Genomic DNA, 24,153 nt, shown 5'->3' on the forward strand with positions numbered 1-24,153 from the left:
AAAATCATAATTTCAAGATATAAACTCGTAAAAAGAGTTTATATCTCGCAATCACAATTTTGACTTAAAAAAAAATAAAGACTCTTAACTCAAAACTGTACGTTTATATCATGCAATTCTGAGTAAAAAAAAAAGTCAATTCTGAATTTATTTTTTAGAACTGCAAGTTTATTTCTCAGTATTGGCACTTTATTTTTCAAAATTGCGACTTTATTTCTCAGAATTGCGACTTTTTTCTTGAAATTGGGAGTTTAAAATCACAATTTTGACTTTATAACTCGCAACTGCATGTTTATACCCAAAATTCTGAGAATAAAGTCAGAACTGCAACTTTATTTCTCAGAATGGCAGTTTATATCTCACAATTGTGAGAAAAAAAGTCAGAACAGTGAGATGTAAACTCGCAATTGTGAGAAAAAAAAGTCAGAATTGCAAGAAAAAAGCCATAATTAAAAAAATAAAGTCAGAATTGTGAGATATAAACTCACAATTCTAACAGTTTTTCTCGCAATTCTGATTCTTTTTCAAAATTGCTACTTCATTATCAGAATAGAGAAACTATTTCTCAGAATTGAAACGATTTCTTAAATTGGCGAGTTTATTGCTCAGAATTTTGAGTGTATTTCTCAGAATTGCAAATTAATTTCTCAAAATTTTTCTTGAAATTGGGAGTTTAAAATCACAATTTTGACTTTATAACTCGCAACTGCATGTTTATACCCAAAATTCTGAGAATAAAGTCAGAATTGCGACTTTATTTCTCAGAATTGCAGTTTATATCTCACAATTCTGAGAAAAAAGTCAAAATAGTGAGATGTAAACTCGCAATTGTGAGAAAAAAAGTCAGAATTGCAAGAAAAAAGCTATAATTAAACCTTTTTTTTAGAATTGTGATTCTGAAAAATAAAGTCAGAGTTGCGACATATAAACTCACAACTTTAACTTTTTTTCTTGCAATTCTGACTCCTTTTCAAAATTGCTACTTTATTTATCAGAATAGACATTATTTCTCAGAACTGAAATTATTTCTTAAATTCCCAAGTTTATTTCTCAGAATTGCAAGTTTATTGCTTAGAATTGCGACTTTTTTCTTGAAATTGGGAGTTTAAAATCACAGTTTTGACTTTATAACTCGCAACTGCATGTTTATACCCAAAATTCTGAGAATAAAGTCAGAATTGCAACTTTATTTCTCAGAACTGCAGTTTATATCATGGAATTCTGAGAGAAAAGTCATAACTGCGAGTTTATATCTCACAATTCTGAGAAAAAAGAAAAAAAGAAAAGTGAGATGTAAACTAGCAATTGTGAGAAAGAAGTCAGAATTGTGAGAAAAATCATAATTTCAAGATATAAACTCGTAAAAAGAGTTTATATCTCGCAATCACAATTTTGACTTAAAAAAATAAAGACTCTTAACTCAAAACTGTACGTTTATATCATGCAATTCTGAGTAAAAAAAAATCAATCAATTCTGAATTCATTTTTTAGAATTGCAAGTTTATTTCTCAGTATTGGCACTTTATTTTTCAAAATTGCGACTTTATTTCTCAGAATTGTGACTTTTCTCACAATTGAGAGTTAATAGCACAAAATATTGACTTTATAACTTCCAGCTGCACGTTTACAATGCAATTCTGAGAAAAAAGTTAGAACTGCAACTTTATTTCTCAGAATTGAGACTTTATTTCTTGCAATTGCAGTTTTTAACCACACAATATTGACTATAACTTCTGAGAAAAAAAGTCATATTTGAAAAAAGTCAGAACAGTGAGATGTAAACTCACAATTGTGAAAAAAGAAGTTGCAATTACCTTTTATAATTTCTTCTTATTATGGCTTCCATAGGTTTCTGACCAGTAAAAAAAAAAAAAAAAAGACTGAAGTAATAATTACAGTGTATGTTTCTGTTTAACTATTTATTTATTTATTTGACCATTACCCCTGACATTTTCCCCACTCTCTCTACTAAAATCATGAAACTGTTTGCTTATTCAAGTTTTTTGTTTTTCAGATAAAGCATACATTCACAAGACAAGTTTTGGGAAAGTTTTAGGGAGTCTAGGGAGATTTTACTCTTCTGACTCATCTGAAATCTGTCCTCAGCAGCAGCAGACAACCAGCCTCCCTTTCAATGATTTTCACTTTTATCTCCAGGACATGGATGAGCACCAGGCGTTTAGATAATAACAGAAGCTATAGGGCAGACGTCTCAGACATCTCAGAAACAAAACAGAGTACCACACATGACAACATTATCTGGTTCTCATCTATACATACTAAACATACAGACATAGTCACAACACTCCAGTATAGACGTACACAAACCTATACATCTAAAGATATCACTCTTGTTCATCACACTGTAATATATTTACACATTATGTTGAGAACCAGTAGCTATAGTGGAGTTCTGGGAAGGAAAAAAAAAAAAAAAAAAACTCTGAGATTTAACCACAGATACAACGCTGGTTTCAGCTGCTATACAATCTCAAACGTCTTCAAAAACAACAAGAAAGTGAGAAAAATCTTTGAACAGCTCCCAAGAGGTTTGCTATTCAAAGAAGGAGATATGGGTGATTTCACATTGTCTACCATATCTCATGTACACGAGCTCTAACAGGAACTCCATAGACATCTTGTGAAAAAGCATTGCAAAAACAAAAAAAAACAAAAAACAAAGTTGCTTAAGTAAGCAACATACCAAATAAATCCAAGCACACTGCTCTGATGCAACTGTATAGAGCTCATGTGATTTCACCATTCAAAATAAACATTTTCTCTTCTGCTGACGTTTTTAGATGTGTATATTGAAAGATGAAACAGGAAATGATCATAGAAGAGAAAACATGTAATATTGGAAGCCAGACATGTACTCTGGTGACTGCACTAGCAGAGCATACTTTTTTGTGCGCAAAGAAAACAAAAAAACGACTTTATTAAATGACGAGTATTCATGTATGTAAATAAAGGTGCTTTAAAAGGTTCTTCACAGTAATCCAATAGAAGAATCTTTTTTGGTTCCACAAAGAACCATTAAGAATTGCGACTTTTTTCTTGCAATTGGGAGTTTAAATCACAATTTTGACTTTATAACTCGCAACTGCACGTTTATACCATGCAATTCTGAGAAAAAAAAAGTCAGAATTGCAAGTTTATATCTCACAATTCTGAAAAAAATTAAGTCAGAATTGCGACTTTATTTCTCGCAATTGCAGTTTATATCACGCCATTCTGAGAAAAAAGTCAGAACTCCAAGTTTATATCTCACATATAAGCTCACAATTCTAACTTTTTTTTAAATTATGATTTTTTTTCTTGCAATGATTCTGCAATTTCTGATTCCTTTTCAAAATTGCGACTTAATTTCTCAGAATTGAGACTTAATTTCTCAGAATTGCGACTTTTTTCTTGCAATTGGGAGTTTATATCACAATTTTGACTTTATAACTCGCAACTGCACGTTTATATCATGCCATTCTGAGAAAAAAGTCATAACTGCAAGTTTATATCTCACATATAAGCTCACAATTCTAACTTTTTTTTAAATTGTGATTTTTTTTTCTTGCAATGATTCTGCAATTTCTGATTCCTTTTTCAAAATTGCAACTTAATTTCTCAGAATTGAGACTTAATTTCTCAGAATTGAGACTTAATTTCTCAGAATTGCGACTTTTTTTCTTGCAATTGGGAGTTTATATCACAATTTTGACTTTATAACTCGCAACTGCACGTTTATATCATGCCATTCTGAGAAAAAAGTCATAACTGCAAGTTTATATCTCACATATAAGCTCACAATTCTAACTTTTTTTAAATGATGATTTTTTTTTTCTTGCAATGATTCTGCAATTTCTGATTCCTTTTTCAAAATTGCAACTTAATTTCTCAGAATTGAGACTTAATTTCTCAGAATTGAGACTTAATTTCTCAGAATTGAGACTTAATTTCTCAGAATTGAGACTTAATTTCTCAGAATTGAGACTTAATTTCTCAGAACTGAGACTTTAATTCTAAGAATTGCGACTTTTTTCTTGCAATTGGGAGTTTATATCACAATTTTGACTTTATAACTCGCAACTGCACGTTTATACCACGCAATTCTGAGAAAAAAAAAGGCAGAATTGCAAGTTTATATCTGACAATTCTGAAAAAAATTAAGTCAGAATTGCGACTTTATTTCTCGCAATTGAAGTTTATATCATGCCATTCTGAGAAAAAAAAGTCATAACTGCAAGTTTATATCTCACATATAAGCTCACAATTCTAACTTTTTTTTAAATTATGATTTTTTTTTTCTTGCAATGATTCTGCAATTTCTGATTCCTTTTTCAAAATTGCAACTTAATTTCTCAGAATTGAGACTTAATTTCTCAGAATTGCGACTTTTTTCTTGCAATTGGGAGTTTATATCACAATTTTGACTTTATAACTCGCAACTGCACGTTTATATCACGCCATTCTGAGAAAAAAGTCATAACTGCAAGTTTATATCTCACATATAAGCTCACAATTCTAACTTTTTTTAAATGATGATTTTTTTTTCTTGCAATGATTCTGCAATTTCTGATTCCTTTTTCAGAATTGAGACTTAATTTCTCAGAATTGAGACTTAATTTCTCAGAATTGAGACTTAATTTCTCAGAATTGAGACTTAATTTCTCAGAATTGAGACTTAATTTCTCAGAACTGAGACTTTATTTCTAAGAATTGCGACTTTTTTCTTGCAATTGGGAGTTTATCACAATTTTGACTTTATAACTCGCAACTGCACGTTTTTACCATGCAATTCTGAGAAAAAAAGGCAGAATTGCAAGCTTATATCTCACAATTCTGAAAAAAATTAAGTCAGAATTGCGACTTTATTTCTCGCAATTGCAGTTTATATCATGCCATTCTGAGAAAAAAAGTCATAACTGCAAGTTTATATCTCACATATAAGCTCAAAATTCTAACTTTTTTTTAAATTATGATTTTTTTTCTTGCAATGATTCTGCAATTTCTGATTCCTTTTTCAAAATTGCAACTTAATTTCTCAGAATTGCGACTTAATTTCTCAGAATTGCGACTTAATTTCTCAGAATTGAGACTTAATTTCTCAGAACTGAGACTTTATTTCTAAGAATTGCGACTTTTTTCTTGCAATTGGGAGTTTATATCACAATTTTGACTTTATAACTCGCAACTGCACGTTTATACCACGCAATTCTAAGAAAAAAGTCAGAACTGCGAGTTTATATCTCACAATTCTGAGCAAAAAGTCAGAATAGTGAGACGTAAACTCGCAATTGTGAGGAAAAAAAGTCAGAATTGCTATAAAAATCATAATTTCAAGATATAAACTCTATATGAAAAATATAACTATATGAAAAAAGTTTCATATCTCTCAATCACAATTTTGACTATAACTTGAAACTGCACTATTATATCCTGCAATTCTAAATAAAAAAAGGTAAATTTTCAATTAATTTCTTAAAATTGCGAGTTTATTTCTCAGTATTGCCACTTTATTTCTCAGAATTGCGACTTTTCTTGTAATTGCTAGTTAATATCACACAATATTCACTTTATACTAGCACTAGCAGAGCATACTTTTTTGTGTGCAAAGAAAACAAAAATCACGACTTTATTAAATAACGAGTATTTACGTAATTTCATAAAATTATGGTTGAAACACTGATGTCACATGGACTATTTTAACTATTTCTGGGCCTTGAACGTGTCTACACTCTTAAAAATAAAGGTGCTTTAAAAGGTTCTTCACAGTGATCCCATAAAAGTTTTTTTTTTTTGGCTCCACGAAGAACCATTAAGTCAAAAGTTCTTTAAAGAACCATCACTTCCTTACATTTTTATAATCTGAAGAACTTTCTTTCGCCACAAAGAACCTTTTGTGAAACAGAAAGGTTCTTCAGATGTTAAAGGTTCTTTATGGAACCATTTAGACAAAAACGGTTCTTCTATGGCGTTGTGAAGCACCTTTATTTTTAAGAGTTTATGCAGGGTCAGAAAACGCTCGGATTTCATTAAAAGGATCTTAATTTGTGTTCGGGGTTTACGGGTTTGTAGGGACATGAGGGTGGGTAATTAATGACAGAATTTAGATTTTTAAGTGAATTTTCCCTTTATAGTGATACTTGACTTAGTATGCACAACCAATTAGTCTCTTAATTCAATAGACCACCTCAACTCCTAAACAACAAGCTGACATCAATCTCCATGTCTCTCAATTAATTCGGCTAATTAAGCCTTTGTTTTGACTTTATGTAAAGCCCAGGCACCCTTTCATTGCCAGGAGGCAGTGGCCGGGTGCCACCCAGACTGTGTTCTGCTATAGTAATCCAGCGTGATTTGGAAAGTCGGGTGTACGTTAGTCTTCAGCAGCACGGGGGAGGGGAGAAAACAGGCGGGAGAGCGAGAGAGAGAGACAGAGCTGCTATTCCACTCAGCTTACATTTAGCCGCGTTATTTCCTCTCAGAACATTAGTCAATATTGTGTGGCTCCAGTCTATTCTTCACTGCTCGGTCTCTTTTCCTCCCCTGCGAGGCATACATAAACAAAAGCCCATTAGACCTCAAGGCTCGTGGTTTATATTTGTCATCTCTGTTTATTTGCTGATGCGTTTCTTTGCATGTGAGCAAAAGGCGACAGGAAACGAGGAGCTGTGGAGAAAGAAACAGAGGGGAGTGGAGAAACCCCAAGTGTACAGTACGTTCTGGACAGTCAGTCAATCACAAATGCAGTAAAACAATTGTGAAATTGGGATATAATATTAGAATTTAAAAGAACTGTTTTCTATTTGAATATATGTGAAATGCTATTTATTTGTGTGATGCAAAGCTACATTTTCAGCATCATTACTTCAGTCTTAAATGTCACGTGATCCTTCAGAAATGCTGTTTGGTGAACCTGTTTGAAAACACATTTGTTTTTGTGGAAATTGATTCTTTGATGAATAGAAAGTGCACAGAACAGGATTTAGGCCTATTTTAAATAGAAATGTTTTGTAACATTATACATTTCTATACTGTAACCTGCGCAATTTAATGCATTCTTTGCAAGTATTAATTAAACAAAGTGATATTTTAATAATTATTAAATATTCAAGTCTAGTACAAGTCTGAAATAACTTAAATCAGAACTATTTTTTATACTACACTAACAGTCAAAAGTTTTTTTTAATGTTTTTTTTAAATAAGTCTCTTCTGCTCAACAAGCCTGCATTTATTTGATCCAAGTACAGCAAAAGCAGTAAAATTGTGAAATATTTTTACTATTTAAATTCTCTTTTCTATTTGTACATATTTTAAAAAGTAATTTATTCCTGTGATCAAAGCTACATTTTCAGCATCATTACTCCAGTCACATGATTCTAATATGCTGATTTGCTGTTCAAGGAATATTTATTATTATTATTGACATTCAAGTATATTTTTTCAGGATTGTTTGATGAATAGAAAGATCCAAAGACTGGCATTTATTTTTTCTAATTAGAATTAGAAAAGTAATATTTTCATTTAGCAAGGATGCTTAAAATTGATCAAAAGTAATGGTACAGACATTTACAATGTTACAAAAGATTTCTATTTCAGATAAACGTTGTCCTTCCAAACTTTCTATTCATCAAAGAAACCTGAAAAAAAAATATACTCAGCTGTTTTCAACATATTAAATGTTTTTTTTTTGAGCAGCAAATCAGAATACAAGAATGATTTTTGAAGGACCATTTGACTGGATTAATGATGCGAAAAAATCTGCTTTAAAATCACAGGAATAAATTACATTTTAAAATAGAAAGCTTATTTTGAATAGTAAAACTATTTCAAAATTGTACTGCTTTTGCTGTACTTTGAATCAAATAAATGCAGGCTTGATGAGCAGAAGAGACTTCTTTAAAAAACATTAAAATCTTACTGTTCAAAAACTTTTGACTACTAGTGTTTTACTTCTTGCTTTAAACATTTTAAATCTACTTGGCTAATGGCTGAGAAGCCTCTTCACTTTTGTGACCCCGATTCAGATTCGTGACCGATTCTTTGTCACCCCCCAACCCCCTACGGTTTAATGTCTGCTACATAGATCAAAGGAAAGGCCCACAAAAGGGTGATTAAAAAACATCAGGAAGGATTCATTTAGAACCACAGCAATGGTCCCGCCGTCTCGAGTGCTCATTAGATAATGAGCTAATGCAATATCACTCCATTATTTAATCTTCCAGAGAACTTACTGCCAGTTTAGGCATGTCTAGACGTTCAAGGATGAGAGCTCAACACATGAGCAGAGCACAGGAAAACCAAGTACACAAAAACTACAGTTTGCTGAGTTAGCAATAAAATAATATAAAAAAAACAGCCAAACTGAAAAACGAACATAAGTGGTTGAACGCTGAAGCAAGCTACCGGTATAAAGACAAGAATCAGTTAAATCTAAACCACAGAGGATCGGGTTTCACAAGTTCGTTTTTTTCTCACACTCTTCTGCTGTTGTCCCTACATAGGAAGTATCCTTTAATGAAAGGTCCTAGAACAGAAATCACGCTTGCTTTGTTCTCCAGCCCTGCTCCTGTTCCCCCATAACGAAAACCCCACCCATGCTCATATTCTTCTGCTTTATTATGGGATGTGTGTGTGTCCCGTGTGTGCGCTCATGTTCTAGACAGACGAAACGCTGTCAGATCTTCGTGACAACATTGTACCATTGTGCAAATGTGACCCGCATATGTGTACGGGACAGTCGAGGGGGTGATGATGTAGCGCATGTGCTTGTGGGTGGGTGCGTTTTGGGGGCTGAGGGTGTGAAAAAAAAGGGGGAGACTCCACAAAGGAAACAGGCACCCACACACATGAACAAAGCAGTCTTGATTGCCTTTTGTGATACGATGCTGTATGGTCTGGTACCCTTCATCCAACAATGATGGAAAGGATTAGAAACAGGGTGGGGGAAGACTGGGCACATTAAAAAGTGCCTAAGCTATAACAGATCCACTTAGGGAGACTATATTTGTGTGTTTAGATTAAATTATTCTTTGTTTTAAACAACGATAAACATAAGTACTGGCTACGTTTCAAAAATCCACAATGATCTTCTTTCTTTCCCAGACCCTCCTGACATATTAGACCATGTCCCTTTGGGACGATAAAGACTTGATTGCTTCACAGACTGTAGGCAGTCTGCCATGGTAAAAATGAAAGTTTTACTTCCTCTCCTATAATCTTTGACTGTAGTCACAGACTCAGTGTCGGAAGCATCATTCAACGTGAAAGGTCACGTTCCTTTTTGATTTTTGAACAGTGACGGTTTTAAATGCAATCAGTCACCCATTGAGTTTTTAAAGGGATAGTTCACCCATTAATAAAAATTGTGTCACTAATTACTCACCCTTGTGTCGTTCCAAACCCGTAAGACTTTCGTTCACCTTCAGAATACAAATTAAGAAACTTTTGATTAAATCCAAAAGCTTTCTGACCCTGCGTAGACAGCAATGCAACTAACACATTCAAGGCCCAGAAAGATAGTGAGGACATTATTTAAAAAGTCCATGTGTCGGTGGTTCAACCACAATGTTATGAAGCAACAGGAATACTTTTTTGTGCACAAAGACAACAAAAATAGTGACTTTACTCAACGATTCCTTCTCTTCTGTGTCAATCTTTGACGTGCATTGGCGCATGTGTCATGGCACTTTTGTAAACGTGTGTCGAAGACTGATTGTTAAATAAAGTTGCTATTTTTGCTGTCTTTGCACACAAAAAGTATTCTCCTAGCTTCATAAAATTACATAGTAGTTGTGTTTATGTCTATGCAGGGTTAGAAAGCTCTCAGATTTCATCAAAAATATCTTAATTTGTGTTCTGAAGATGAAAGAAGCTCTTTTAGTTTTGGAACGACGTGAAGGTGAGTAATTAATATGGATGAAACAATATCAAAATTTTACAAAACAATAATATGAATACGATATGAAGTCCACTGTACGATATTTATTGCGGTATTTAAAAAAAGACAAATTTAGAATTTGAAAAAAATTTAAATGATGTACATTTTAAAGTTAAATTATTCTATTTAATGCACTTTGAGGGCTTAATGAGTTAAGAGCTTCAACCCATGTTCTTAACTAAGAAAACTTAAGTCAGAAAAAACTTGAACCTGTACTTGAACCTGAAAAAAAAGCAGCTTTTTATTTGTGATATACTGTTTAGGTCTAGATTACATTCAAACTGGTATTTTAGGAAGCCAAACTAATAAGAATATAATAATAATAATAACAATTACAGTAATAGCAATATGTTGTAAAACAATTGCACTGCAAAATAAATGAAAATGAATATTTCATAGGTATATTATTTTTGCTTTACACTAGTAGGGAAATGACAATACTTCTTTCCTCATTTCTACACTTGAAAAAGATATTTTAAATTTGGACTGCTGTAATGCTACCCATTTAAACTACTAGCTTTTAGCAATTTATACTTATGTTTTGATAGAAAAACTCCAGCTTCAGTGAAAACAGGCTTACAAAAACACATCTCGCAACAAATCTAATGAAATTCTGTAATCATCTGCCGCAAAAAAAAAGGTCCCAAACGCATGCTAAACTCAAAGCACATGCAATAAACGAGTTCACAGCATTCATTCACTGTAAACTGAGCCGCTCTGAGGTGCGAAAAACACCGGATCACGAGCTGAATGCCTGAATGAAATGTGCGCTTTGATTTGAAGCGTGCAGCGAAAAACAAACTTGATGAAGGGATTAAGCTATATTGTGGTTTCAGTTTTCAGTTGTGTCAAAGCATAATAGCCCAAAACACAACTTTAAAGCCCTTTTATGTTAGAATTAGAAGTTTTAATATGTTTTAAAACTACTTTTTGCCTGGAAAACCGTTTCATATCGTCATGTGACCACGATAATTATGCTATCGCGATACCACAGTATTAATAATATCATTACATCCCTAGTTTTAATGACAGAATTTTCATTTTTGGATGAACTATCCCTTTAATAGTTAAAAAACTACTAAAATAGTGTATATTGTGCATATTTTCAAGTCTTCAGAACGCTAAAACAATTATCACTAGACCATCCTTTTATTGCATTTACAGTGCCTTGCAAAAGTATTCATACCCCTTCATTTTTTTCACATTTTGTTTTGTTGCAGCATTATGTTAAGTAATTAGTTTTTCCCCACATCAATTTACACTCCATACACCATAATAATGACAAAGCAAAAACCAGATTTGCAAATTTTACAAATTTATTAAAAATAAAACACTGAAATAAGTACATTGCGTAAATATTCATGCCCTTAACTCAGTATATAGTTGAAGAGCCTTTATAGCCTCAAGTCTTTTTGGGTATGATGTGACAAGCTTTGCACATCTGCATTTGGCAATTATCTGCCATTCTTTGCCTCACCTTTTCACCTCTCAAGCTCTGTCAGCTTGGATGGGGGCTGGCAGACATTTTCTGGAGTCCTAGTTGTTCCAGTCATCTTCCATTATGGATAATGGAGGCTACATGCTTCTGTGAACCTTCAATGCAGCAGATTTTTTTCTGAACTCTTCTCTAGATCACTGCCTTAACGCAAGTCTGTCACTGAGCTCTACAGGCAGTTATCTTGACCTCAGGACTTGGTTTTTGCTCTGATGTGCATTTTCAGCTGTTAGACCTTTTCTGAGAGGTGTGTGCCTTTCTAAATCATTCAATTTGAATTTGCCACAGTTTAACGCCATTCGAAGTGTAGCAACATCTAGAAGCAATATGAATGCTCCTGAGCTAAATTTCGAGTGTCCCAGAAAAGGGTATGATTACTTATGCAACAGGATCTTTTCAGTTTTTTATTTCTAATAAATTTTTCAAAAGTTGTTACAAACCTGTTTTGTGCTTTGTCATTATGGCGTATGAGATGTCGATTGATGTGAGGGGAAAAAAAAGCAATTTAACATAATGCTGCAACAAAACGTGAAAAAAATGAAGGGGTGTGAATACTTTAGCAAGGCACTGTACATGAAGCACTACTAAGTAGTTAAAAATATATATTTTTTGGACACAACTTATTATGTCTTTGTAGCCCTCAAAAACATCTGGTTCATGCTGCTCTTTGTCATTTCATTGCCTATAGGGTGTGGTTAAGTTATTGATCCAAAGCAGATCAAATTCAACAAGCTAATCAGTGCTGGATATGTTACAGAGGAAAGTCAGAAATCATATCATGTGAGCCTTTAACTGTATTACTGGCAGAGCAAAGCCGTAAATCTAATATATGACATTGTCTGAATATGTTTTTCTGCAATATTGAGTTTCAGGGAGTGGGCTTTGACATGTGTGTGCATTTGTGTTTTGTTCTGTATCATCACACATAAGTCTTACCAGCGACCCATGCGTTTAACATGGGTCATTTCAGAAGACATTTGTAAAAGCCCCTCTTCTCATCATCAACGAGACCAGTCCAGCCTGAGCCATTACACAACATCAGCACTTTATTATGACTGTTTAAGAGAAGTGAGAGACCACTTCCCCCCCTAAAAAAACGATGTTTTAGTCTAAATGTTTACCGCAGGTTATGCAAGAACGTCAACCGTTTTTATTTAACTTCAGTGAAAAAACAAGATGAAGTTGTGCAACATCTGTTTCAACAAATGATTACAAAAAAAGAAGTGACTGCAGCAATGTCCCAGCAGAGAGCAGAGATGCGGGCCATTCTCATGCGAAAAGCCCCCGCGTGGGCAGAATCCATGTCTTTCTGGCTCTCATGGACATTCATGACTTTGCGTTAGCATGAGGATGGGCCTGATCCTATCACAGAAACCACGAGTGAAAGAACAGGTTTGATGGACAAAAGCCCCCCTCCACAATTTAATCTGCCGAGCTTTGGCGAGCAATCCGGCTCTTCATTCCAGCAGGGCTTCCTCGGTGGGCTTCTTCCAGGTGCACAAACAAAGGCAGTCAGGGTAACAATACGCTGTCTATCACGAGGGGGAGGGTGTGCGGGTCTGGCATGCCGTTATCTCTTTCAGTACCTGCTGGAAACTTAATGCAGTTGGACGTACTGATGCCCGGTAGACGGCTGAAAACCACACTCGTGACCACATCACTACATATCCAGCGCTTTATGGAGTACTTCAAGCCACAAATCATTCAGAAATGTTTTACGGCTCACTAACGCTAAAATGATCTCCAAACCTCTTCGTGGCCAGTAAAATGGTTAACATTATCATAGTGCATGAGAGAGACAAATTTATAGAGGAAATGCTGCTGCTGCAAGGTTTCCTTGAAAGGTGCGATATCACTTCAACACTTGGTTTTCACTTGGTTTCAATCAACGACTTCAATTTAATATTATACAACGCCCCAACATAGTACCAAAATGTAAAGGGATAGTTCACCCAAACACAAAGTCTGTAATCATTTACTCATCCTCATGTCATTCCTAAACTTTAGAACTGTCTTTCTTCTGAGAAATACAACAGAAGATATTTTGTGAAATGTCTTATACTTGCCCATTCAATGGACAAAAATGTTCCCATTGATATTTAAAATATCTTCTTTTACAACTCTATGAAATCCATTTTATTTATTTTTATTTTTTTAACCAAATTCTGTTTTTTTTTTTTTTCTGGATTTTGTTGCTTTCCATTTTTCTAGACTCTAAATATTAAACACAGCATTTCTAAACTGAAATCATGAAGCTTGCACAATTTGGCAGCCATTTATTAAAAGTTTAAGAAAAATTACATTTTACGTGTACATTTTTAACTGTCTTTCTTCTGTGAAACACAAAAGATGATATATTTTGTGAAATGTCTCCAATATCTCTTTAAAGCTGTTTGGTTCCCATCAATATTTAAAAAAAATTCTTTTAGGACTTAAAAAAAAAAATCAAATTCTGTTTTTTTTTTTTTTCATTTTTCTAAACTCTAGACTGTTATAAAGGTTAAACTAAAAGAAATATTGAACATAAAGAATGTCAAATTAATTGAAATCATGAAACTTGCACAATTTAGCAGCCATTTATTAAACGTTACATGAAAAATTTAATTTTTAAATGTACAAGACAACTGTCTGTCTTCTGTGAAACATGTTTTTGTCCATACAATGGAGGTCAATGATCTCTCCAATGCTGTTTGGTTCCCATCTATATTAGACAGTTTTAATAGTTAAATAAAAAAAAATATTGATTAATTTAAATCATGAAACTTGCACATTTTAGCAGCAAAAAGTTTAACAAAAATTTAATTTAAGTGTACATTTTTTACAGTTTTTCTTCTGTGGAACAGAAAAAAAAGATATTTTCTGAATTATTGAGGTTTTTTGTCCATACAATGGAAGCCAATGATCTCTCCAATGCTTTTAGGTCCCTATGAAATCCATATAATTTTTTCCCCAAATTCATATTTTTGACCGTTTTATTTTTTTTTCTGGATTCCACTGTTTTCCACTTTAATTGTTCTAGACTCTATACTGTTGTCTATAGATGTCTAATTAATTAAAATCATGAAACTTGCGCAATTTACCAGCTGATTTTTTTCACTCAAATTCAGTTTTATGTTTTCCATTAGTTTTCTGGATTCCATTTGAATGGTTTCAATCAATTGTAATAAATCAAAAGCATGTCTAATTGATTGTTTTTATTTAAAAAATAATTTATTATTTTTTTTTTTTACAGAAATACTGTTTTTAATTTTTTCTGGTCAAATTCTATCAAATATTTTCTTCTAGTAAAGGACATGAGGATGAATATATAATGACAGAATTTTTATTTGTGGGTGAAAATCAAACATTACTTTTTTTTTAACTAACATGCAGAATCTCAACAATATGCAAATTGAACATGTCGTCTCATGAATTTTGATGACGGCAGCCATTAATTCACTCCACAAAAACACACTGTGGTTGACACAAACCATGATTGTCCTCCTTGCAAGTTGACCAGAATTCACTTTGTCGTGGATAACAAAGGATTCTTTTAAAAATCCTTGAAAAAATTCTAACTATGCACAATTATATGATTAGTTGCATTTTATTGTTTGAGTCTCCAGTTTTCCTCTGTAGTTTGCAACACTTTCGGGAACTGATCTGTGACCCATTTTAAGTCATGACTCACCGGTTGAGAACAACATCAAATGCAACATATTGGCCAAAACACACCTTTGTGCTGCTGTTCTGAAGATCTGTGTACAACAGCATCAACGCTAAGCCGGATTTGCCGTTCTATTGTATATGGCAGATTTATATCATGTTTTGCTAAATGAAAAGTTGAAAACCCATAAATAGTGATTTCGCACAGATGCGAGACATGAATAGAAAAGAGAGACCTTTAGAAGTTCTTACACGACTTGAAAAACTCTATCTGTCCTAAAATGGACAAAGTCTTTCCCCCATCTGAAACGCTGCTCAGTAAATATTTAGAAAGTTTCCCCTGAGCCTTGTCTGCATGTGTCTGTGTGAGACAGACAGATTGGGCTAAGTGACTCTGCTGTATACAACATAAATTTACGGGATTGTGTTTGTGATTGTCTCAACATTAAATATGTACGCTACTGTACAGTGTAAACAACTGTGTATGTTGCGGAGAAGGTTAGCAGCACAAGCAAAGGCAACGCTGCGACACTCCCAGTTCTTGGCACAAATACTGCAAGCTCCATATTGCCGGCTGTGAGTTGTAACTTGCTCAGCAGCAGCCTCCAAAACAGAAGGCGTTTATTTTGTCCCAGCTGCCACACCCAGCAAAAGTGTTTTTCGGCTGAGGAAAGATGGCATGCTGCCTTATAACAGCGCAAGCCCTAAAGCACTGGAAACCCCAGCCTCTATTAATATCACCAGAGATGGTTTATCATTGATTGGTGTGATTGGAAAAACCACTGCCCTCGTTGACCAGACATGCATTGATCACTTCTTCCCTGAACAACAAAACATATTGGTTTGCCAACGATGACTATGTTCAATAATACCTTGCAGTACAAATATCTTTTGTTCCTAAAGGGATGGTACACCCAGAAAATCTCATTATTTTCTTAACTGCATGTTGTTGAAAGGTTTTAGGTGATTATAGGCACTCTTTTCAAAGTAATGAAAATGAACGAGAACCGTCAAGCTCCAAAACAACACAAAAGCACCATAAAAACAGAAATCTGCGTAGTTACGATTTTAAAATGTCTATGGCTTTGATACAAAAAGTACTGACTGAAAATCTTGATATTAGGACAACGCTTTGTGAACAGATCGTTTGAGGTCAGACACTTTCAATGAATCGATTTACAAAATCTGACTCATTCATTAATTTAACTAAAGTTCAATGACTCTTTTATAGTGCTACTTTCATTTTTAGATCAATTTAGAGATCAACAAACCCAGTCTTCATTCACTTCAATTTTACAGAAAAAGAGCAACCAAGACATTCTTCAAAAGTTCACTTTATGTGTTTACTTTTAGGTTTGGAACGAGCAAGTGATTTCATCATTGGGTGGACTTGTTTTTAATGACATGAAGGATTCATCAGTCTTCCTAAGTGGAGTCTCTCTCAGGATGTGCTGCAAGAGTTCTGTGCCTGTCGCCAAAATGTGAAACGCAAGAGTCCTTGAGGAATCGCTCCGCTCACACTGTGACCTGGCCCCACCCTTAACCCCTCATGTAACCAAGCCCAAAAATCCCACACTTCCAGTTCCCACCACCGCCTGCGACATTTATTTATCTTTCCGTTTGCTTAGATAGCGTTTATTTATTCACTTTTTCATTTAACTTCGCCTCTCATGCACAGTCCCTCCACACTGACGTACAGTATGCGACCTGTGGGCATGCAGAGCCAAGTCATGGGGTACGAACCTCATTCTGAAATATGTGTTTCTGGGACAGAGTTGAACTAAAGGTCAGGAGAACTGCCATCAGGTAACAATCAGACAGTTGGCGTGCAACCTCAATAGCCACGATGAAAACGTTGTCACCACTCATAACTGAAGGCGACTTTGTTGTTTCATGAAAAGTTTGAAATTAATTCTGAAAGAAAACTTTGAGCACCTCAGACTGAGATGATGAGTCATAGTTATGCCTGCACTGAATCCGTGCCCGCAGAACTCCGTAGAAAACTCAGCAGACTTCCACAGAATTAGAGCATTCATTCACAAAGCTCTTTACATATTTGGCCTAATTTGATAATGCTTTCTACTACCAGCTAACAATCTTCAAAATGCGTAAACGCATTCCGTTCAATAGATTTTCTGCAAAATCTAAAAAGTACGTACCAAAACATCCAGGGTATTCCACATTGGATAAAGGTTCCAAAAAGGTTTTTACAGCAATTGCACAGAAAAACTATTTTTAGTGGAACTTTTCAGTGAACAATGGGCACTTTCACACTGCGTAGTTCTAAGAACCTAGTTCTAGGAACTAGCCAGCATGGTGATTCCTAGAGAACCAATTTCCCCCTTAGGGATGTTTTCCTGATTCCTGCTGCACTGGCAGCAGGAACTCTGAAGCAGCCGAGGGCAACGTCTTTATTCGTGGCATTTACAATCGTCAATGACCGGTGAATGAAGGACGGCAAGATCGGAGCCGTTTTCACCGTTTGTCGTTGGTTTCTTTATAATTAAGATGGTATGCAAGCACATAATTCACACAATTAAAAGAGCACAAAAATCTGACAAAGGGTGTGTTCACACTTGCTTGGTTGGTTTGGTCCGGACCAGAAAGAAAAACTATACATTTGGTCCTGGTCCGCTTAGCGTTCACACTGGCATTTTTGAGAGCGAACCTAAAGATGCCAAACCTAAAGGCACAGTGATACGTTCACAACCTGATTGTTTGGGTTGAAAGATGCATATTTCATGACAAAACCGAATACCCCAAACAAAAGGTGTGTTTGACTTAAAGCAGCACTGCGTAGACCGATCAGTGCATGACACCAAAGTACCACCAATTGATCTGCTCAGTGCTGCTTTAAGTTGAATACACCTAATGCTGTCTGCTGGGCTAACCGCACTCATTGTTGCTTGTACATATGATTTTGCGAACTCACAAAGAGCTCATTAAAGGCATTTTACCTCCTCATTGCTCCACGTTTGCCCTCTGCTCATTTTGTTTTGGATACACTGCTTGTTCAGCGTCATCAAATCATGTTGCATAGCGTTGCATCTTGTCATTACTTTCTGTTTTTGGTTTGTTAAAAGTATTTGGTCCTTATTGAATTCATATTACATTCGAACTGCACCAGAGTTCGCTTGGAAGCAGATCGAGACACATCTTTTTAATGGTCTTTGTCCTCTTGTTCGGTGCACACCAGGGTTCGGATGGCAGTGTTCACGCTTACTCAAATGAACCGCATTACCAGAGCAATCTCACCAGAATTTATTTTAAACGAACCAAACATGACAAGTCTGAACACATCCTCTTCTAATGGCGCTTTTCCACTACATAGTACCAGCTCGCCTCGGCTCTGTTTGGTTTTCCACTGTGTAAAAGTTGTACCTGTACCGGCTTCCAGGTACTTTTTTTCGTACCACCTCCGGCGAGGTTCCAAGCGAGCTGAGGCGAGCTGAGGCGATACTAAAATGTGACGTGAAAACACAGCAGACTGCTGATTGGTCAGAGAGAATCGTCACTATTCACTGCGTCATCATTGCACGCGCCAGCAATAGTATCCAGAATAACCCCGCCATTTTTAAAAAGTTTGGCCAGAGATTGCGTGACATATCCAATCCATTACATATTATGGCAACTCGGAAGAATACGCCGTGGTCAAACGAGGAGGTGCAGACAGCGGGTGTGTGTCGCGTAGAAGATTACGTCACGGCAGTTTCCTGCAGCGTCGCTATGACAACCAGGTACTATTGTGGAGGTACAGGTACAACTTTTACACAGTGGAAAACCAAACAGAGCCGAGTCGAGCCGAGCTGGTACTGTGTAGTGGAAAAGCGCCATAAGACAACTTGCGGTGATACACTCTTAAAAATAAAGGTTTCAAAGGGTGTTTTTGCAGTGATGCCATGGAAGAACCATTTTTGGTTTCACAAAGAACCTATCAGTGAACCATTTTAAAAATCTACAGAACCATTTTCGACTATAAAGAACCTTTTCTGCTTCTGAAAGATTCCATGGATGTTCAAGGTACTTCCCATTGAACCATTGATACCAATAAAGAATCTTTATTTTTAAGAGTGTACGTCACTGGTAGTTCCTACAGAACTGTTTTAGACCCTACTCTGAAGTAGCAGCTAATGTAATTCCCCCAAAAGTTCCTAGAACTAAATATGTTCCTAGTTCCTGCGGTGTGAACACACTAAAAAGCGTGAACTTCCACCAATAGGACCTTTTTTTCACTATAAAGAACCTTTTGTGGAATGGAAAGCTTTCATGGATGTTAAAGATTCTTCATGGAACCATCAATGCCAATAAAGAACCAAGGCACAGTGGGTAATATTAAATAAAAACCACAGCTGAATCTCCTCTCACGTAGACATGGGCTGAGAGTGTGAACGTGAATGAAGAACGCCGGTGGTGGTCAGTGGAGACAGCGTGGCTGATTTTGTTCTGGTTTAATGAAGCATGGCATCACATGATGCCAACGTGCACTACACGCTGCCCATATCAGCTCTGCCTACAGATTGGATCCCAGCATGACGAAAATCTCCTGTTTAATACACCCGACCCTCACCTGAATAGACCTCACATCCCAAACAAGAAACTCTCTCTCTCCATGCATCAATAGATCCACCTGATATTCCTGCACGTCTTTAGTAATGCTGTTTCCATCTGATAACTAGTTAGCCCTCCTTTAAAAAGCACACAGAAATTCCCATGTGCAACTGCAGAGCACTCAGTCACAGAAGAGACGTGATAATGCAATCATCCCATTTAGAGCTTTTAGAAGAATAACGTGCCCACGCAGACATTTCACATCCACACTTGAGAATGATGGATGGACAGCTCTCAATGTGATAATCAGCGTTTCCTCTTACATATCAGCTTATCTTGTAGAGGGAGGCATTGTGTACCACAAAAGCAGATTATAAAACATCTTGAGAGAGAGAATGTACAATTGTGGCAGTCGGTACCTCAGAGAGGTGCTGTTAGTGAGCGATGATGATGTTTTGGACTAACGGGACAGATGCATTTCATAGCTTGACCTAAATTCAGATGCCAGCGCGATTGCTTTTCAATGTAGCTTCGGATTCCAGTGGAGACAAAAATCACTATATACAATAGAACTGACCTACATCTGTACAATTGTCTGGTTTCATTAGAAAACACACGGTCGACACAAAAAGCTTAAAGGGCTAATCTACTCAAAAATGCACATTTTGTTATCATTTACTCATCCGGATAAAATCTCCATGCTTTTTTTATTCTTCGGTGGAACACCGAAAACCTATTTTTACAATCAGTTTCATTAAAAACGCAACTGATATGTCTTGCAACTTAATGTTATGCAGGTCTGAATGTGTGCAAGCATGAATGACATTTGAGATCAAACAAAGATGTTCAAAAAACAAAACTTCTTATCAAGTATCAGGTTTCAAACCCGTATGGCTTTCCTTCTTGTGTGAAACACAAAAGGTGATGTAAGACAGAGCAACCAGGCCCTCAGTTACCATTCGCTTTGTACGGAAAAAAAAAAACAAGTGGCACAAGCTTTTGTGTTTCGCAGACGTAAGGAAGTCACACTGGTTTACAGCAACACAGGATGAGTAAATGATGACAGAATTTGAGGGTAAACTGTCCCTTTAAGACTTAGTCACCACAAGTGCTATCTTATAGGTTAGGTTTCCCCTAAAAATTCCATTTCAAGAAACAAAACACAAAGGTTAGACTACGTAAATGATGACAGAATTGTAATTTTTGTGTGGACTATGCCTTTAAGAGACAGACACCAATCTCAGAGCACTCCAATGCCTTAATAGAGTCTTTTGTCTTATTAATACAACCTTTAAGAACAACGCCATCCTTACGGTGACGGAATAGGCAAATCCTCACGATCCCCACAGCGGGTTTTGCAACGGCTACAAAAGTCGCAAAGCTCCAGGGTGCTATAAGCTCAGCTGTTGACAAATGAAGAGCTGCTGCAATACACATGAAGTCCAGCAAGTCTGGATGTTGCAGGTCAATGTTTAACTGCACGCATGTTACACATTACATCGGTGGGCAACTTTCTCACAAGGCATGCAAAACGCATGCAAGCCACACTTTATATTTAACTGACACTAGTGGAATATGCATGTGTCGAAAGCTTTGATAAGACTATCTCGCACCGTTCCTTATCAGATGAGTGCATAAAGATCAATGCCTGAGCTGACGGTGATAGAAACGTGTCTGTGTTGACAAATAAACGTATCACAAGTTGATGTTAAAGTGTGAGAGGGACACATCTGTCTTTAACATTTGCATTAGGGATGGTCATTAAAATACACTGGTCTATCGCGCTGGTATGAAAACGAAGGAACTTCAGTTAGAGATATCGTTATTTTAATGCTGGGGGAAAAAACTTACCCCATGTGCGATGCTTGGCAGAGAGAAGAAGCGTGTGTCGATATGTTTAATCTTCATTTACAAAGTTTACATGAGATTCCGTAATTCCTTGATCGAGGCTTGAAGGATCCGCCTGGGAGAGCCAAAAATAACTGATGTTATAAAAGTCAAAACTTTCGCGGAGTCACAGCTGCATGTAATCTAATCACGAACGCAGCCATGGTTGAGATAAACTTCAAAAAGCCAAGAAAAACACTTTGCGTTTGCGTTCACGTTTCTGGGACGCGTCAGGTACGGCTGTGTTTTCCGTTTAATTCACAAATCTGTAATTCCATGCGCTGCTCGACTGAACAACGACCTCACAGCTCTGTGCGCGGCGACGTAATACAACACACTCACTTACTTACTCACTCACTCTCACTAGAACGCGCACAGCAACTCTACACAGCATGGAAGAGCGCAGGATGCCTGGGTAATGATTTTTACACCCCTAATTTGCCTGTTCACGAAAATACATGTATTACCAAAACATATATAATTGCAGACGGTCGCAGAGATGTTTTCACCACTCGATTAAAATGTTTAAGATCAAAACGGCACATTTGTGGTAGTATTTTAGGTTCTGAGAAATGAGGTCCAGATGTGTGTGTGTGTGTGTGTGTGTGTGTGTGTTTGGTTCCACCTCCTCACTTCCTCTCAGCTCTCAGTTGTTGCTAGTTTAAGTCTTAGTTTTCTTTCTTTGTCACTATATTTTATTATGGCTTTTATTGCGGCAAAGCCTTTTTTACACAAAGAATTTAAAGGGATAGTTCACCCAGAAATAAAAATTCTGTCATTAATTATTTACTCTCATGTTGTTCCAAACTCATGAGACTCTTTGTCTTCGGAATAGAAATGTGACCCTGGACCACAAAACCAGTCTTAAGTAGCACAGGTATATTTGTAGCAATAGCCAAAAATACACTGTAAAAAATAATAGATTTTTCTTTTAGGCCAAAAATCATTAGGGTATTAAGTAAAGATCATGTTTCATGAAGATATTTAGTAAATTTCCTACTGTAAATATATCAAAACTTAATTTTTGATCAGTAATAAGCATTGCTAAGAACTTAATTTGGACAACTTTAAAGGCAATTTTCTCAACATTTGGATTTTTTGCACCCTCAGATTCCAGATTTTCAAATAGTTGTATCTTGGCCAAATATCATGCTATCATAACAAACCATACATCAACAGAAAGCTTATTTATTCAGCATTATGACTGGTTTCGTGGTCCAGGGTCACAAATTAAGATATTTTTGATTAAATCCAAGAGCTTTCTGAGTCTGCATAGACAGCAAGGGTCCTACCATGTATCAAGAATATCGACAAAACAGTCCATGTGACATTGGATTCAACCATCATTTTATGAAGCTAAGAGAATACTTATACTTGCGCAAAAGCTAAAATAACAACTTTATTTAACAATTCTTCTCTGCGTCACCCTTGTGAAATTTTGAAGAGTACCATGATGCACACGTGTTCTTTCCTCTGAAAGTCTGAACAATCTGAGTATTTTCATTTTCAGTTGAGCTATTCCTTTAAATGGTTTAATTATATGAAGTGATCTGGTGGTCAAGTATCAAAAGACTTGAGATTGCTATTGACTGGATTGTTATCTGTTTTAAGTATATCCAATGTCAGTTGCAGTTGGCTACATGAATGTGTTTATGCAAAACATAAATCTAGTTTACTTTTTCCCACACTGCACAATTAATTTCCATGATGATGCAAATTTCCAGTGCTGATATGCCGTTGGCATTTGATCATGCTCCTTATCCTTTATTCTCAATGTTGGGAAAAATTAGTTCTAAAAGTAATGCATTACAATCAGTATTGTGGGTAACGTATTACAAGTAATGCGAGTTACGTAATTGGATTACTTTTTTTAAGTAACTAGTAAAAATAAAATTGTTAATTTACAAGTTACTTTTTCAAGAAAATAACAACAGTTACTTTTTTCCCCATTTATAGATTTAAAGCTCTCCTGTCTCCATGTTGAGAGAAATCGGGAGTATGTTACTTTAGTTTTAGTTTTAGTTTACTTTAGTTCATTCTTCTCACTCACAAAAGGCAGATTCAGTATTTCTCAAAATGAATAAAACAGTGAAATGTAATTTAGAATATGATGCAAACATCCAATAATTAAATATGTTAAATAATACAAATCCTGTAACTAACGTAATTACTTACGTTTTTTAGAAAGTAGCGTAATATTGCAATGCATAAAAATTTGTTGTTGGAAAGGGTTCAAATACACAAAAATGCTGAAAAACTAAAGAATTTGTGGGACCTGAAGGATTTTTCTGAAAATTAAGAGCCGGGGGGTTAAACTTTTTGAATTTGAAAATCAAGGTAATATTAAAGTGCCCCTATTATGCCATTTTAAAGGTAGTTAATATTGTTGTAATAGTCTCTTAAAACAGGTTTACATGTATGCAAGTTCAAAAAACACTTTAGTTTTCTCCAAAATTAGATTTATTTTTACCCCGTTTCTAAATGATTCGTAAACGACTCGTGTGAAGCAGTTCGAAGAATCAGTCTCTCTAAACCCCTCCTTTCCGTGAGCCCTCACTGCTGTGATTGGTCAGATGGTGCAGTCCTTTTGGATTGGTCTACCGCTACAGCGCAAAACGAAACGCCCATTGGCATAACTGAATGA

At 35.7% G+C, this 24,153-nt stretch overlaps 1 protein-coding gene across 1 annotated transcript in view; it reads right to left on the minus strand.

Moving 5' to 3' along the window:
- Positions 1 to 22,001, minus strand: part of s1pr2 (sphingosine-1-phosphate receptor 2) — a 37,865-nt gene extending 15,864 nt beyond the window's left edge. Inside the window, exon 1 of the mRNA XM_073833162.1 lies at positions 21,474 to 22,001. The gene's annotated coding sequence lies outside the window, so the exon portion shown is untranslated. The remainder of the gene's footprint in view (positions 1 to 21,473) is intronic.
- Between the last annotated feature and the right edge of the window lie 2,152 nt (positions 22,002 to 24,153).

The sequence above is a fragment of the Garra rufa genome, chromosome 1 (assembly GCF_049309525.1).
Source record: "Garra rufa chromosome 1, GarRuf1.0, whole genome shotgun sequence".
NCBI lineage: Eukaryota > Metazoa > Chordata > Actinopteri > Cypriniformes > Cyprinidae > Garra > Garra rufa.